This window comes from Dermacentor variabilis, chromosome 1 (genome assembly GCF_050947875.1).
Source record: "Dermacentor variabilis isolate Ectoservices chromosome 1, ASM5094787v1, whole genome shotgun sequence".
In the NCBI taxonomy this organism is placed as follows: domain Eukaryota; kingdom Metazoa; phylum Arthropoda; class Arachnida; order Ixodida; family Ixodidae; genus Dermacentor; species Dermacentor variabilis.
Window position 1 is genome coordinate 116,710,556 of NC_134568.1, and position 17,362 is coordinate 116,727,917.

General features: G+C 46.7%; 1 protein-coding gene across 1 annotated transcript in view; it reads left to right on the top strand.

The window, feature by feature from the left end:
• LOC142583352 (protein qui-1-like) overlaps positions 1 to 17,362 on the top strand; it is a 523,212-nt gene that overhangs the window by 3,910 nt on the left and 501,940 nt on the right. The window contains exon 2 of the mRNA XM_075693781.1: positions 6,311 to 6,391. The gene's annotated coding sequence lies outside the window, so the exon portion shown is untranslated. The remainder of the gene's footprint in view (positions 1 to 6,310; positions 6,392 to 17,362) is intronic.

Here is a 17,362-nt window from a genome sequence, read left to right on the forward strand (position 1 = left end):
AGTAGAGGAGCGTTTGTGCAGTCCTTTTTAGCTTATTTGCTAAACATATTTCGGTGTCATTTCTTGGGCATTTAAGTAGGTCATGCATGGTAAACGTTGTCAATTTTATGGTGACAGAAGTCCTCAGGTGAAGCGGAGTGTTACATTCTGTGGATAAAGCTATTTGTGTGCGCCACTTTAAGTTGATTAATGATTAGGTGCGTATGTGAAGATCGGCTGCAATGTTAAAATTCCCACTTCCGTATTCATTTTCTACAACACCGTACTTCGCCGTGTCTCCGTTAAACCCCTTCTCCGGTCGCAGTGGGAACGCGCTTTTCTCGGGTGAATTTCGAACCTAGATACCTGTATCGCACGGTAAATTTCTTCATTCGCTATGACGAGCGCACCAACCTGCTCAACGCTATACAATCGATGTGATTAGGCGCCCGCTTAAATACTGCTATATTGTGGCTGAAGCAGCTTCAACGACTTCTGCAATGCTACTGCCAACTAGTTCCACGTTCCATGCACGCTGCCTGTGAATTAGTAATGCGCTTCTCTCGTGGCCTTCTTCATTTAAAGGGAAACTGAAGAGTCTGTCGAATTCAATAAGACGCTCATATACGGATGCGGGAACCTTATAAACCATGAAGGTAAAATTTTGGGAGGGATTTTTCACTTAGGAGCGACGCAATCGTCGGTTAAAATTGCGCTGTAGCTCCGCCCCCCGTCGAGCGCCGCGCGCTGGTGCTGACGCTGACGATGCGAGCGGAGAGCGGAAACCGCGGCTTAGTGACGTCAACACTGGTGTTCCGCTCCTTCGCAGTCTCCGCGACCGTGCCTGACCGGGCTTATTTCTGCGTGCGTGCCGTCCTAATCTGCTTCGCTCGACCCTACATTCCTTTATTTGTGTGTATATAGGAGTGGTAGTTGACGTGCGCAGCATTAATTGAACTTGTAGGCCGATCATGACGGTGTTCTGTGCAGCATACGCTTGCACGAACACCAGCAGCCGCGACGATGTTCTGATGTTCCATTAGTTCCTGCAAGACAAGAAGCTTTCAGCTAAGTGGGAGGCTGCTGTAAAGCGCTCAAGCGCTCAACTTCAAGCGCTCAAGAACAAGTTTTGTGCTCTAACCACTTCCGTGACGATTACTACCGGAGTTTATCAATAATGCGTGCTTTGGGATCTCCTAAAAAAAAATAGTTAGCACGCTGAACGGAAGGTGCATGTTTATCGCCCACCCTTGACGCAGGTTTCATCGCCAAGCGCCGCAAATTTTCTATTCGCATGTGTGTTGTGAAACAGCCTGCATGCAGCTACCATAACGCAGTGCAAGCATAAAGTTTGCATATGTTGGAAAGCCTGCTCACGCCAAGACGCTGCGCTCCCCCTTCTCTCGCACACATAAGAAACCGACCATCTCACGTAGCCGACGGAATTCGCCGGTTACGAGTAGCGTGCGGATGGCGCGCTGATGAACGTTCTATACTACACGTGCTACAACAGCCGGTAAACTTTTCCCGCGTTTAAGCCGTCTGTGTAGATTGCCGACAGCTTTGGGGCAGCGCACAAATGCTGAAGATCGCATCACCGCTTACGTTCTACGAGGAGGCATGCAGGAACATAACACTACAGTTGTTTGCCCGGAAACATACTCACTGGAACGCTGAATGCAGCTTAGCAAAAAACATACTCGCCAAAGAACATTTCCAACACAAGGAGATGCTAACACCGCCTTCGTTCGAGTGGAAAGCAGTGCTTGCACCAGCATTTTTTGCTTCTTGGGGAGGCCGGCTCTTCGCAATCGGCTCGTACATGTAGTATGTACAAGTATGTACGTACGTGTAGTATGTACAATTATAAACCCCTTACAAGTGATCTTGCACGCGACAGCGACAGCGCTACAAGCGAGGCGATGGCTGTCGCGTTCACTCATCGTCTGCAAGCCGAACTCCACGCGAGCGACGGCTTTGAGCGACGACTTCCCGGTATGAGGGCAGCAATATACGCGCCGAAACTAGCGTGACGCATGCTTTATCAATTTAAGTTGATGTATTTTACTGACGAAGGAGCATAAAATATTTCTGAAGGTCTTGCACTAGGTTCTTATTCTTGCACGTGTAAAATTCAATAGTTTGCCCGTTCCGTGCGACAAACAGTAGTATTTGAGTTATGTACATCCAGTTCCGGCTTCGCACTATTGGCTAGTCGCTCATAGCGTTTCCGGGCGACGAGCGACGAGTTCTGGATTTCTAGAAACGAGCGATCGAGCGACAACACCGAGCGATTTGTTCAAGCGACGGCCCGTTCTGTCGCTCGAAGCCGTCGCCCGTCACCGTCGCGCGCAATATCGCTCTCGTAGAGTTTGGACTTAACGCCGAACTTATCAGAGAAACGCAAGCTCTCGAAAATTTCCATGACCGTCTCAGCAAAACACCACCAAACTACTTTGCACCGTGCTTCGTGTGTAGCGGCAGCAGTTAGTCCGGACAAACACTATTGTTGACGTCACGAGGCGCCCGACCAATCACAGGCGGAAACGAGGCGCGCGAGCTGGTCGTGTCTGCTGCTGCACTTTTCGTCGAAATAAAATATGTTTGCGCTTTCTTTGGCTCAATTTCGATGCGATATTCGAATTCAGAGGCTTGAAAACCACGGCCTATTGCTCTTCACTCATTTTTTTCTGGAAAAGCTTTCACCTTCCCTTTAAGAGGAAGCTTTAGCTCGGGCCCAACTCCGACGCGGCCTATTCAAATACATGTAAAACGCAAAAACGTTTTTATGAGATAACCCCTGGACCGATTTTGATGAAATGTGTCGCATTTGAAAGAGAAAGTTAAATTCTAGTGACTGTTGGAAGCGGAATTTCGATTTAGGGCTCGAATTTTCTTAAAACGATTTTCAAATATTTGACCGTCTGAAAAAAATAGAACCACGAAGTTTATAAATTCATAGCTCTGCATCAAGAACCGATATCGCGGTTCTGTAAACGGCATCCATTAGATCATTCAAAGCGGACAAATTCAATATGTCATTTGACATCTTACGTGAATTCGTACGTTGGTTACAACGGTTTTGCAAAAGTTGTATTTCTCTATGATTAATTTTTTTTTATATTCATGTGTAACAAATCAATTTTGTCCGCTTTAGATGTACTATTAGATGCAATTTACAGAATTGTATTATCATTTTTAGTGGTTAAGTTACAGAGTTGTAAACTTGATAGTTTCGTTTTCTGAAAATTTTCGATTTTTGCCAATTTTTAATAAAAAATTGACAATCTAACTCACAAATTCGAAACCAACAGTCGCTAGATTTTAAGTTTGTCTTTTAAATGCAACAAACCTCGTCAAATTTGGTGCAGTGGTTGCCGAGAAAAACGGATTCTCCTTTTACATGTATTTAGATAGGAGCACTTGAGCTAAAGCTTCCTCTTAAGTATGTTTTCTTCGCGTTGGTACAGAATACAGTTGTACCAAATCGCCAAACTCGCCATCCATTCATGACGAGTCCGAGCGAAGAAGATTTACTGTTGATACAGAATACATGTCGTCTTTATTCTGTATCTTTTTTTTCACATGTAAGGTTAAGCAACTCAAAAATAGCCGCAACTCTCTATACCACCGAAGAAGGTTGCTGTAACAGTTTATTCATTCGATTTTCAGCCGGTTCTGGGAGGAAGAACGCTGATGATGATCAGTTTCCAGCAAAGGAGCAGTCAATGCACAGAGTTTACATTCTGTCATCTTTTTTTTTTCTTTTGTAGAAACTGCCAAAGAACAACAAGCTGCACGGTTGGTGTTCGCCAGACACCACGTGCCACTTTTGAGGCATCTCGCCAGAGTGGTTCCGTCCGCTTGCCTTGGCGTCCGTACGTGGAAGGGGCCAAGGCGTTCGATCGGCACACACACACACCTAGCGGCTCTCGCAGAGGTGGCAGCTGCAACGGAGACGCTCGCATACGTTACGCCCCATGACCACGTATAGTATGCTTCTCAGAAGAAGAGGAACTAAATATAAGCGCGAGCACGCGCGTCTCCATTTCGACAAAAGGCTGCGCGTGGACAAAAGCGATAGCGAGTAGACTAGGTCGGAGCGCCACGGTGTCCTGTTGCGCTTTCCTCGGAATGGATTTCTGCAGAAGAAGAAGGGTCTATATCGGCTTTGCATAGGGAGCAGCCCAGATAGCGCGTGCCGCAAAAGGGAAGTGCTTTTCTTCCTTTTGAGCTGCTGCTTTCTTGCTAGCTCGCACGCACGCGCAGCGTCGTACAGCCCGGGTGACGTCATTTTTCGCTTTTCTCTCAACCAACGCGAGCTGCTCAGCGCTGCTCCCTCTGTAGCCAGACGATTTAGAATGGAAACAGCGCAGCCCCCTCGACGGTGACCAGACAAAGAAAGAAAGAAAGAAAGGAAGAAAGAAAGAAAGAAAGAAAGAAAGAAAGAAAGAAAGAAAGAAAGAAAGAAAGGAAGAAAGAAAGAAAGAAAGAAAGAAAGAAAGAAAGAAAGAAAGAAAGAAAGAAAGGGGCGAGTGGCGACACCTGAATGTTTGAAGAGGTTTGCTGCAGACCGAAGCTCGTTTGCTCGTCGCAGAGTGCGCCAGATAGGTCTCCGCGGTGATACCCGTGAAAGCCACCATGGCTCTTATTTCGAGTATACGTTGGTGATCTGCGAACCAGGCACCGTTGCGCAAATGGGGCGCTCGGTATATCAGAGTGGCAATGCTTTCTCCGGCGATTGAATTTCATGCTAGGACAGTGCACTCGGCAAAAGAGACGCTTGCGCATTGCGCTCCCGTGTCGGTGCACCATATATTCTCATTTCTAGAGGACGCCGTTGTGTGCGCGTTTGGATGGCCTAGCTACAACTCTATAGTGATTATTTTTCATTCAGCATCTGTCATTGTTTTCGGATATGTACGCGATTTCAGAGATATGAACGCAGTAGACTCAGTTTTGTGTTGATTTTCTCTTCTATCTCCTTGTCTCTCTCCTCTTTCTTATTATTATTACGAAGCTGATATTGGTGCCTCCAGGTCTTGCCATCTACTACTCGTTGCGGAAGAGTAAGACAGGAACGACAGCTTACTCCAAGATCCGCGAAAAACAAATCCGAAATTGCTGTAACAGGACGAAGAGAACGCGCAAATTCTTCACATATAGGCAGCATCGTGACTGCCAATTACGGAAACGCGCATGGAAATACCTTATCAGAAGAGTCGTGTACACTAACCCCCGTATTCAGAAATGCAACTTAAGTCGAAGCCCATGTTTGACTTGATTTAGATGACACCTGGCGTTAATGTGCCCGAAGACGCTCACTGCGTTTCCTTGGGCGCGTTCGCGATAGGCGTCACTTAGTTCAAGTCAAGCATGGACTTCAACTTAAGTTGCATTTCTGAATACGTGGGTAAGTTTGTTTCTGATTCCGCGCAAGACGAGTTTATAGTTTGATATTGGTATAACTCCTAGAGAAATACAGAAATGCTGCACAGAAAGGCACGGAAGTTAATTAGCTGGATTTCCGGTTTGCTACCCGGCGCGGGGGGAAGGGGTAATGGTATAAAAAGAGAAAGCGAGCATAAGAAGGGAGAGAGAGAGAGAGAGACGAGGACAAGCAAAGTAGCTGTGTACAGTAGTAGCAGGCGGGGTTATTAAAGTATATCACGAAAGCCCGTACACCAGGGACTTAATTAGCGCAAATGTAGCTTTCTGCGCGGAGTCCCTTTTCGAACAGTGGCCCAGAATGTTTTGCTCTGATACTGGACGATTGCCCAGACTATCCAGCACTGTACACAGCACTTGCTTGTCAGTGCTGTAGTGCGGACAGACACAGAAGAGCGTGGTAACAATAAATGTACTGGCTCGTTGTAATAAGATGCACGCAATGGATGCAGAACATTTTCGAAGTGTCGCGATGACCATCCGTTGATAATGCACGATGATGCCTTGTAAACAGGGATGAATGCAGCCGCTCCATTCGAAGTGAGGGTCGACGATTGTGCTTACCGTTATCACCGATGTGGAGTTATTCGTTACTTTCCTGGGCAAACTTTGGCCAGTAGATAGTGTCTCTATTTGTTTGTTTGTTTGTTACGAGCGCTTTTCTGGTTTATGTCAGCCTGCGAACAATAACTACGCTTAACAATAGTTTGATTCGAACGCAGACATTGTTATCTTACTAGAATCAGACGATGTTTTTTGTTGGAAAACACCAACGAATTGGCACTCTTCATAGCGATATACATGTTGATAGTCATTTGTATTTTATTAGTCGTAGTGCTAGGAGATTTAACACAACTAAATGCCTTTTTCTTCTGGCTTACAGGATCTACTATTGTCAGGCCAGATGGCCGCACTTTGATGGTCAGCGCTGAGTGAAGAAACCAACTCATTGTAGCCGAAACAGGTAAGAGACCTTGTACTCGTTCATGAAAAAAAAAATGACCCCGATTTTTTTCTCACTCCTTTTCTCTGAATATATTATTTACCCTTGGAAATGCAATTTTATCGAAGGGATAGGAGTGATGGATCCACGAGCCACCACTCGTGTCCTTTCTTATTGCTTTACTTGTTGCTGTGCTCCCGTTTGGCGATGTCGCACTTCACTGAACAGTTTTCTCTCTGTAGTAAGCCACGCGGGCCTATGCTTGTGCGAATGACGGTTGGAAGGACTTCGCTGGCCTGTGTTTAATTTTGGGACACACTGTCCATCGTATTTGCACGCGTTATCTGGTGGCAGTTAAGTATGCTCACAAGTGATACAAGAAAGCCAAATCCTTTTTGAGAGCTGTTCTGCAAGCTATAAGTGCCACTTCATGTTCAACTCAGCATTCGGAAAGGATATCGTAGCACAATCTATATATATATATATATATATATATATATACCGTCGTTCAAGTGTCTATGCCGCTTCTTTCGCGTTTACTACTCAGCGTGTACTCGCTTGCCTCGTACAACCACGCTTTTCTTTAAAACTTCGCATGCACGCTTCGTTCCAGAGGGAACCCGAACTGTCTCCCACATCTAATTTCCCACCCCCTCAAGTCTTGAGAGCGTTAGCTACATCAATTCTTCTTTTTCAATATAGGCGTACGCACTATATAGATTTACGACCAACTTGGAGGGTCTATGTTTTGCCTCGCATCAGTATGTCTGCTTTTTTTTTTTTTTTTTTTGCAGCAGCAGCACTTACAATAGCATGGATTAAACCAGTGACGGAAATATTAAAAGCCCTCCTTACAAGTGTGCACGTGTGCGTGAGGCTTGGAAATTGCTCTGAAATTTATAAAACTTCCAAGCGCCAAAATACAAGCTCCGGGTTTTCTGACAATCTCTGAGCTTTCTTTTTATTATTGTATTTTTTGTTTTAAAACTTTTTTGAAATTTTCATAGTATACAAGCGCTCATTGTAGATACAAATTTTACAATCGTCACCACCTAAACCGGCGCCGTTCTGCAGCGGACAACATTGCACTCTGCTAGTGAAGTTGTTGACAAAACTTTCATTGTTCAATAATATTAATAATCAATAATAAATATGACAATGAAAGTTGAATGAATGAAACAAAATTGAGCTATTATGAACGAGGAGAGCGTTTGATTAGAATGTCCAAAGAACGTTGCGGGGCACCGCCCCATGCTTGCGTCGGCGGTTACGTAAGTTTGACGTCAGGCGATTATAGAAACAGTTTGGAATAGTTTTACGTTATAGGGCCCCTGGCTTGTTTCGGACGAAGGGATACGCGCCACTTGTAAGCTCTGTCGTTTAGTACTACCGTGATGCGCTAAGAAATTTGATAGCAACTGTCGCATTCTTGTAACGCGGTTAATGTTTTCGCTATAGCTTTGCTGTCGCTTTATCTCGCTTTCCGACAAAGGTGCGTGCCATAGAGTGGCTCGAAACCGGGAGCCAATGGTAGTGACGCCGGTTTTGCTTATATCTCCTTCTTTCCACGCCTAGCCTGTCCACTGATACCTGTCATATCCTGTCTCCATTGTGAATTCTTAGCCACTCCCAAACGCCAGCACGCATTCCCGCTTTAGTGAATGGCGATGCTTTGTCTACTAGCGTATTGGATGGATGGATGGATGGATGGATGGATGGATGGATGGATGGATGAACTTCACTGAAAGGTCCTGCGAGCTACGAGGCCCAAGGCCCCATAGAGCGAACTACTCCCACGTTGGGACCGGGAGTTTCAACTCCCTGGCCGCATCGTGGGCTCGCTGGACGGCCCAGAGCTGACCTGGCGGGTCCGTGCTGCGTAATGCTTCTTGCAGCCTGACGGTGTCTTGATTCTTGTTTGCGTGGATCCGACCACACGGCCAGAGCAAGTGATGTACGTCTAGTGTGCTAAGGTAATTTTCGCAATATGATGTTGTGTATAGCTCAGGCGTGTAGTGGTGTGGTCTGTCGTGCGTCGGGTGCATGTTGGTTTGAAGCATTCTGAACGTGAGGGCTCGAGGCCTGGTGAGCTTATTGTGAGGTGTGCTGTATTGGTGACCTGCGTAAATAGATGAGTCCTCTTAAACGGGTACTATTTGAACATTTCTGGACAACACCGAGAGCCAGCTTTCATCATTCGTTTCGAAAATTGTATGCAGTCATATTTCTTGAAATGACGATTGAAGACAACGAATGAAGCGGTACGGCCGTTATTCGTGAAGTCTTCAACTGAAGCATTTGCCGAGCCATCGCTCTCAGGAATCAAGCTCTGTTGGAAGCTCGCATCGGCGTGTCCGTACACAGCGCCGGCTCCTGAACATATTCCTTTCTTTTACTCACAGAAAGGGAATCGTACAAAATAGCTGCGAATGAGTGTAAGGCAAAAACGTCGGGGCGGTGAGTTCAAAGCTGGCACACTGAGTGCACGAAACGCGTGCTGTGATCGATGAAAAGAAAGAAAAGAGAATACAGCATGCACGTTCAAATTCATGTACTTGAAGTTCATTTACTTGAGTGCACAAAAGGGGGAATCCGTGGATCACTCATGGGAGAGAGCGCAAACCTGGCGCTGCGTTCAAAGGCATGCAGCATGCACTCGCATACGTCGAAAGAGAGAAAGAAAAAAAAGAGGAAATGCAGGCAGGTTAACAATAAGAGAAAAATCCGGTTTGCTGCCCTTCACCGAGGAAAAGGGGAGTGTACAGATAGGAAAGTAGATGTTAGATGTATCAGTGTTTGCTATTATGTTCGCCTTGCTGCATCGCGATACCCACCAAAGTGATTGCTTTTCTTTTTTTATAAATGCAGTGTTCGCTTTAGTATTCGTGTCTGCTATTATGCTTGCTTTGCTGCATCTTGATACCCACCAAAGGGACTGTACCACTCCTGCCGTGGCTGTCAAATGGCGGCTGGCAGCATGGAATGAATGAATGAATGAATGAATGAATGAATGAATGAATGAAAAATAAATAAAAGGAGCACGGACACGTGATCACAGCCGGTCATTCTATATCACCGGAGACTATCGCAACAAAGGATCACTTGCAGCACAACAAACACCAATTCAGGCTACATCTGCTTGTGCAGGTCTCTTGTCCTTAAATATACTGTAGCAGTGCCTCCGTCGGGCTCAGCTGCGATAGCTTATGAGGTCACCATTCGAAATTGCTTTGCTCTGGTAATCGCGCGATTGTGCGACTGTCCTCGCTTGCGCCGAACTGCCTATTGTGCCTCACGTATACCGAAATGTGTCGGCGTTTCGCGTTAATAGCGGCGACCGCTGCAATATCAAAGCGCTACAGAAACAGTATATACTGTACAAATTATTTTGTTGGGCGTTTTACGAACCAAAGCTGGAATCTGACCATAGGAAAGGTCATCTGGTGGGCACACTGATTAATTAACAGCAGTCATATATATATATATATATATATATATATATATATATATATATATATATATATATATATATATATATATATATATATATATATATATTAAATAACTTTGTCCTACGGCAGGATTCCACCCGAGGGCCCCTAGCCCAGCAGCTCACTGCGCAAACCATTAAGCCACGGACGCATGCCTCGTTAAATGGAATCGAACATCCTTAAGAATATCCCGCGTTCAAACCAGCGCGTTTAGATACTTGGCGGGGTTTTATTGCAGTATCAATTATTTGAACACTCCACGCAATTTCTCGCCGTCGTCAATAATTACGCAATAAATACGGATATCCCTAGTTTTAATACGGTTCCTGAAGAACATTACTCTAACTGTACTATATCCGTTTGTGTCAGAATTTGAACGCCAGGCGGCGAAAGATGTCTAGGGGTTTTCGTCTTCCAATCGCAGAGACTGGTGCAGAGAAAAAGAGAGTGAGAAAGGATGCATATAAAGGCAGGGAGGTTAAGCAGAGGTAGTTCCGGTTCCGCACGGGGGCAAAGAGTAGGGGGATAAGAAGAGGAAGAGAGCGGAAGGGAGAGAGAGAGAAAGACATACGAGTACAATCTAACCGCGTACACTTTAGAGCGGTAGCGGACGGCGTCCTTGAAGTCTATCGTAGAGGCCCGCAGCCCACAGGAATCTTAGTACCGCGAATAAGGCCTTCTGCGCGGATGTTCTTTGGGAGCAGTAGAGCTTTTAGTTCTGATAGGGGACGATTATCTAATTGGTCCATCACTCTGCACATCACTTGCCTTTCGGCACTATAGCACAGGCAGACGCAGGTAATGTGTGCGAACGTCTCTTCACAGTTGTATGTGTCGCACGTGGGGCTGCTGGCCATTCCAGATGTACTCTAAGAGCTTAGGCTGGCCAGCTTTGCTGTTGCAATTACTTGTAACATAGCCTATGCAGAGCGTGCAGACCCTGCCGGCTTGTGCCATCGTTTTCCCACACGTAGTAGCCATGGTAGGGTGGCTAGAACAGTACCTGCCGGCTCGTGGTCCATGCAGTGAAGCACAACGCCAAGCACAACGCGCAAACATTCCACCACGCGTTGTCCGATCGCCGGCCGAAGAGCCGCAATGAAACACTGATCTCATTGAAGCAAGGCCGGCCCGCATACGCGCCAAGACCACTCCGTTGGTCAAAATGCAGCAAAAATGCTGCTGCGTGTGCTGCGCACGCTGCAGCTCAGTTCCGGAGCCACCCAGACGTAGCGCTGCCGAAACAGGAGGCCGATGCCAACGACAACGTCGACAAAACCGCGGTCATCGAGTTCTCTCTGTTGATGTGCCTACACACGGCACACCACGCGCGTTTACTTAATTAGCTTATGTTTATACTGCAATTCGTACTGTTGCTACAGCTACGACCCTCACACTTGGTGTAATATTCTAACATATGTTGCTATCGCATCCATTTCTTCGCCCTTATGGCAAAACAGTTTCCTTTTTCTTCAGAAAGACAGACTCCTTTATTAAGGAAATCAATCAGTAAAGTTGTCGAGTGGACTGATTCGAACAGAGAACCTTTAGCACAGAACCCAGATAGTGTAACTATTACGCTATTGAGGTTTTTCCCTCACACCGAGGTGCCTCATAAAGAAATTGCAGTTTTAGCGTTTGAAACGCAGAAAAAAATGATTTAAAATGGATAATATGTCATCATGCCTGAAATATGAACTGATCCAGAAAGTAATGTGGCCTCAATATGTAAATCGATCCCGAAGATTATGCCTCACCCCATCATGCGAGGGGTGAGGCGTTTCAGGACGGTGTGCAGTGACTGCGCCCCAATCTCACCCCGAACTCGCTCAGAAAGACTTAGTCCATCGTGGACTTCAAGTGGAGGTTGAAACATCTTCCAACTTTTAAACTACTTGTAGCGCTTCAAACGAAATTCAGCGTGAACATCGGCCAACTAGCCCGAATTGTCATCTTGTTCCCCATAGTGGTCACTCTGCAGTTTAGGCACATTACCCCTAGTAATTTAACTCGCGGTCTAACCATGCCGTGTTCTGGTTTATGGAGCAGTCTCTTAACGTCGGGCTCCGTGACGAAGAGCTGGCCGTTCTGTTCAATTCGCATATACGCACCGTGGTTTTACCTCGTCGCAGGCTAACACTGAAATGTCCATCCACAAGAAACAAACGTATGTAGACACTACGTTATCGGACTACCTCAACCTGAGTTACATTTGGTGTGCGTAAACTAGCCTTGTATACGCTGATGCTGATCAACCCCTGACAGGGGCGCTCCACTAATGTCCACGTAGATCACATGTTACGATAAGTACGACAGTTATAATTGTCTTTCTTGCCGCGAAACTTTCGTAGAAGTTCGAAACAAAGCAACCAGATGTGGGGTCCAATTCACAAAGGTTTTCATTCTTAAGTGATTCTTGCCAATGGCCGGTAGTCTTCGCTGGCTAAATGCCGAACGCCAGGATTGGCTAGAATTTGCTCTTACGAACAATTCTAGAGTAAGAACTTTATGAGAATACAGGACCTGTGGTGATATGCAGGATGCCTCGAATTTCTAGCTCGCCTGAGTTAGATCGACGGCAGTCAGTGAACGAAGATCATTTAGAAAATAATATGTGGAGATAAAGCCACGTATGTGAACACGAGCGGCACCCTGTGCATGCCACTTCCTCGTTTTAAACACGGACGACTAGGCAATGCTACGCACCAGCATCGCTTATTAGACAGTTAGTTTAGCGTTCCCAGCCAAACATAAACGCGTTGCGTACGTAAAGAAATCGCGTTTTAATCACTGCGCATGCTCTGAACGTTATTGGGATTCTGCGGTTTAAGTGCGCTATGATAACGTACGTCATTTGGCGAGTTTAACGTTCGTAATGTTTGCGGACGCAAAGAAATAGCGTTGTCGAACATGGCGGCACCCATGACTCCCGCTTCAGCGTGAATTCTCGTGATGGCTACGCTCTCACTCACGTTGATCGCCAGGAACTATTGAAATGAGCGTTCGCTTTCTCTGAACTCACCTTAAACGGTAGTTATGAGCGCATATCGCGTCCAATTTCTGAGTTCGTTCGGCGATTCCGGCCCCCGTATGCCTAATGAGACGGGACCGCATATAAACAACAGAATGGTTGCTGGCCGATTGTCTTGACTTGGATACGTTTGGCACGACACACCAGACGGCGCCCTGTTTTATAACGTCTTCCTTACGTTTGCTTTCCCGTACGGTGAACTAAACGTCCTGAAAAGACGCGCACCGTAACGTCCCGCAAAGGCGCTTACGTTTAACGTACGTGAGGGGACAAACGCTATTCTAAAGCTGTCTGTTGTTATCAACGCAATCTCACAATACCGTGACGGCCCCGCTACCTATCTACACACTCGGCGCAAGCCGCTTGCCACGCCTTTCTGGGCAGCGTCATGGGCGTGTCACCTCTTTCGAACATTATCTGTCTATCTATCGTCAAAGGCGGACTCTGCAGATGTCATGCAGACGCAGCCAATCCTTTCTTTACTTGCACTGGGTAGAACCATAAACAAATGAAAGAACGCACCGATGCTTTGACCACGTGATACCTTCTTTTTCGACTACCCATGAGGTATGCCTAAGTGGTGAAAACCCGAGGGCGAATATGGAGAAGTCAATGAAACAGGACGCGTTCCGAGGGTGGAATTTTATGTCTTCATGCCATCAGCCAATTGATTTTAGAGTGTCGCCAGAGCTCGTGGAGATGCCGAATTTTGCGAAACTCTGGCCATCCTGCATAGCACCCCTGTATGTCACGAATGAAAATGAATGTAAAAAACTTTTATTTCGGCCAAAGGCAAAGACCACGTCACGGGAGACAAGAAGTGCCAAGCAAGATACAAGATACCGTACCTGGTCAGGAGACGCCGCTGGGAGCGACGGAGGAGGGAAGAAGAAGAGGCCGAAGAGGAAGAGTACTACTACCACAACTACAAAGAAAACAGAGGGAGCAACAACAATAATCATAAGACTGTAGCGAGCAAGCAGCCCTCAACCGACAGAGAAGAAACAAGCAGGAAAAACTATGGAAGACACCGCTCCGGTTCCTTCCCGAGACAGGGGAAGCCGGTCGCGAACGCTCCAGGTCCAGGTCCAGGACCAGACCGTGGACGAGATCAAGGTCGAGGTCCGGTTCGAGAACTAATCGAGGGGGAGACGGGAGCAAAGCACAGGTGAGCTGGGCAAGCGCGGTCTCCGGCACTGCTACTCAATCGCCTAAAGTTAAAGGGTCCGCCCTAGAATAGGAAATGACGCAGATTAGAAACATGTTAGAACAGATTACCCGAGAGAATGCAACGCTTAAAGATGAGAGCAAGCAGCTTAGGGCAGAAAACGCGAAGCTTCAGCAACAAAAGAATGGCAACGCACCCTCCGCCAGTACGACGTCGACGCGTAGTCGGGCTCCAACGCCCGTTCCCACGCAAGCGAACAGAGAAGCACCACCACATAAAAGGAGGGCGCAAGAAACGGCTGAAGAAAAGAGTGTCTTTGCAATCAGCGAGGTTATGGGAACGTTTAAAGGAATGTTCGATGGGTTACAGCAACAAATCACAAACATGTATGTAGAGATTAAACAACGATTCGATGGATTAGAGAATAGAGTAGCGGCACTAGAAAGCACACCAAAGGATATTAGGCCGGCAGGCGCAGGACCGGTTAAAAGCAAACCGTATAGCAGGCCGAACGCGGTAGAAAATAGCAAGGCCACCGGGGAAGAACAGATAAATCAACATGGCGCCGCGCAACCAATACGCGATTTGGCAATGGAACTGCCGCGGGTATCGTCGCAAGCGAGGAAACCTGCAGCAGTTCGTAACAAGTAAGCAGGCGACAGATGTCATCGCCCTGCAGTAAACCGGGGGGATCTCAAAATTATCGGGGTATAAATCGTACAGTGCTTCCGGCAAAAAGGCAACCGTCACGACGCTGATACACAGGAACCTCTCGGCTGTCGAGCACGATACCGGTGTGCGCGGCATAGACCACGTCCTGATTGAAATAATCCCCTCCCGCAAAGAAGAGGGAAGTCTATTTATTCTGAACATATATAGTCCACCCCGGCACAAGCCCAAATTCGGCCAACTCTTCCGCAAAGTGTTGAGCGTAGCACACAAGCAGGCACTAGTCGTGGTCGGCGATTTTAACGCGCCACACGTGGCTTGGGGATACAGCATAGAGAACATTAAGGGCCGAAGCCTATGGGCAGACGCTCAGCACGAAGGACTAACGCTCATAACTGACCCTCAGGCACCAACCAGAATAGGAAACAGCGTAACCAACGACACGACGCCATATCTCACATTTACGAAGAATGTAGCAGTTTCTCAATGGACAAACATGTAGGAAAACTTAGGTAGTGACCACTACATCGTCGTCACAACGGTACAAGCAAGCCCAAGGAAAAAGAGGGGGAGAGAACTGAAGCTAATAGAATGGGACTCTTTCCGCAAAATCCGACAAGGTGATGCGGAAGACACTATAACGGACATTGAGAAATGGGCAGAGAAATTGCAAGAAAACATTAAACGAGCTACCAAAACTGTTCCAGAGGGGGCAGGTATAGAGGAGATGGATAGCAGATTATTGCACAAGTGGGAAGCGATAGGTAGCATGCTGAAAAGATGGAAAAAGCAAAAACATAATCGGAAATTAAGGAAGAGAATTGTGGAATTAAACAAGGAAATCGAGATATATGCAAATAGGTTAACCCAACAGAAGTGGGAAGCCACGTGCGACTTGATGGAAAGGCAGATAGGAATGTCCAAGACCTCGAACATTCTCCGATGCCTCTTGGACCCCGGAAGTACAAAAACCATACAAAGACACAATCTACAGAAGGTTATACACAGCTACAACGGTACAGAAGAAGAGCTCTTTCGAGAGCTCCAAAAGATGTACGTTGGAGATGCGGATAGAGAACTACTTCTGGATTACCTAGGTAACGAGAATCCTGATCTTGATACCTCTATTACAGAGGCAGAAGTCAGATATGAACTTACCAGGCTCAACTCGAAATCTGCACCAGGACCTGATGGGATAAGCAACAAAACACTCAGGAACCTCGACGATGTATCCATCCGAGCTCTCACGGACTACATGAATAACTGCTGGGAGCAAGGCAACATTCCAAGTCAATGGAAATCAACCCAAGTCAGTTTTATACCGAAACCTGGAAAGAAACCACAACTGGCGAACTTAAGGCCCATATCACTGACATCCTGCGGCGGTAAACTCATAGAACATGTGGTTCTCACACGTCTCACGAGATACATGGATGATGGAGGACTTTACCCACATACCATGGTTGGATTTCCACCAAAGTTATCGACGCAGGATATTATGCTCAAACTAAAACATCAGATCATAGATGCGGGTGAGAAAAGCCTAGACACTAAGGCAATACTAGGTCTCGATCTAACTAAGGCCTTTGACACCGTCACGCACAAGGCCATACTACAACATCTACAAAAGCTGGATGTAGGACGTAAAACATACGCGTACATCAAAGAATTCTTGAGAGATCGTACCGCAAAGATTTCAATTGGAGAATCCAAATCGGACGCCCTCAAGCTAGGTAATAGGGGTACCCCGCAGGGTTCAGTCCTATCTCCCTTTCTATTCAACGTGGCAATGATCGGTCTTCCTGCGAGACTCGAAAAGATAGAAGGACTCGGACACAGCCTCTACGCGGACGCCATCACCCTTTGGGTGGCGGGTGGAAGCGATGGGCATGTGGAAGAGATCCTTCAAACAGCAGTAAACGCGGTGGAAGACCACATCAAAGACAAGGGACTGAGATACTCCTCGCAAAAATCAGAACTTCTGCTCTATAGGCCCACATCATCATCATCATCATCAGCCTGGTTACGCCCACTGCAGGGCAAAGGCCTCTCCCATACTTCTCCAACAACCCCGGTCATGTACTAATTGTGGCCATGCCGTCCCTGCAAACTTCTTAATCTCATCCGCCCACCTAACTTTCTGCCGCCCCCTGCTACGCTTCCCTTCCCTTGGGATCCAGTCGGTAACCCTTAATGACCATCGGTTATCTTCCCTCCTCATTACATGTCCTGCCCATGCCCATTTCTTTTTCTTGATTTCAACTAAGATATCATTAACTCGCGTTTGTTCCCTCACCCAATCTGCTCTTTTCTTATCCCTTAACGTTACACCTATCATTCTTCTTTCCATAGCTCGTTGCGTCGTCCTCAATTTGAGTAGAACCCTTTTCGTAAGCCTCCAGGTTTCTGCCCCGTAGGTGAGTACTGGTAAGACACAGCTATTATACACTTTTCTCTTGAGGGATAATGGCAACCTGCTGTTCATGATCTGAGAATGCCTGCCAAACGCACCCCAGCCCATTCTTATTCTTCTGATTATTTCCGTCTCATGATCCGGATCCGCCGTCACTACCTGCCCTAAGTAGATGTATTCCCTTACGACTTCCAGTGGCTCGCTGCCTATTGTAAATTAC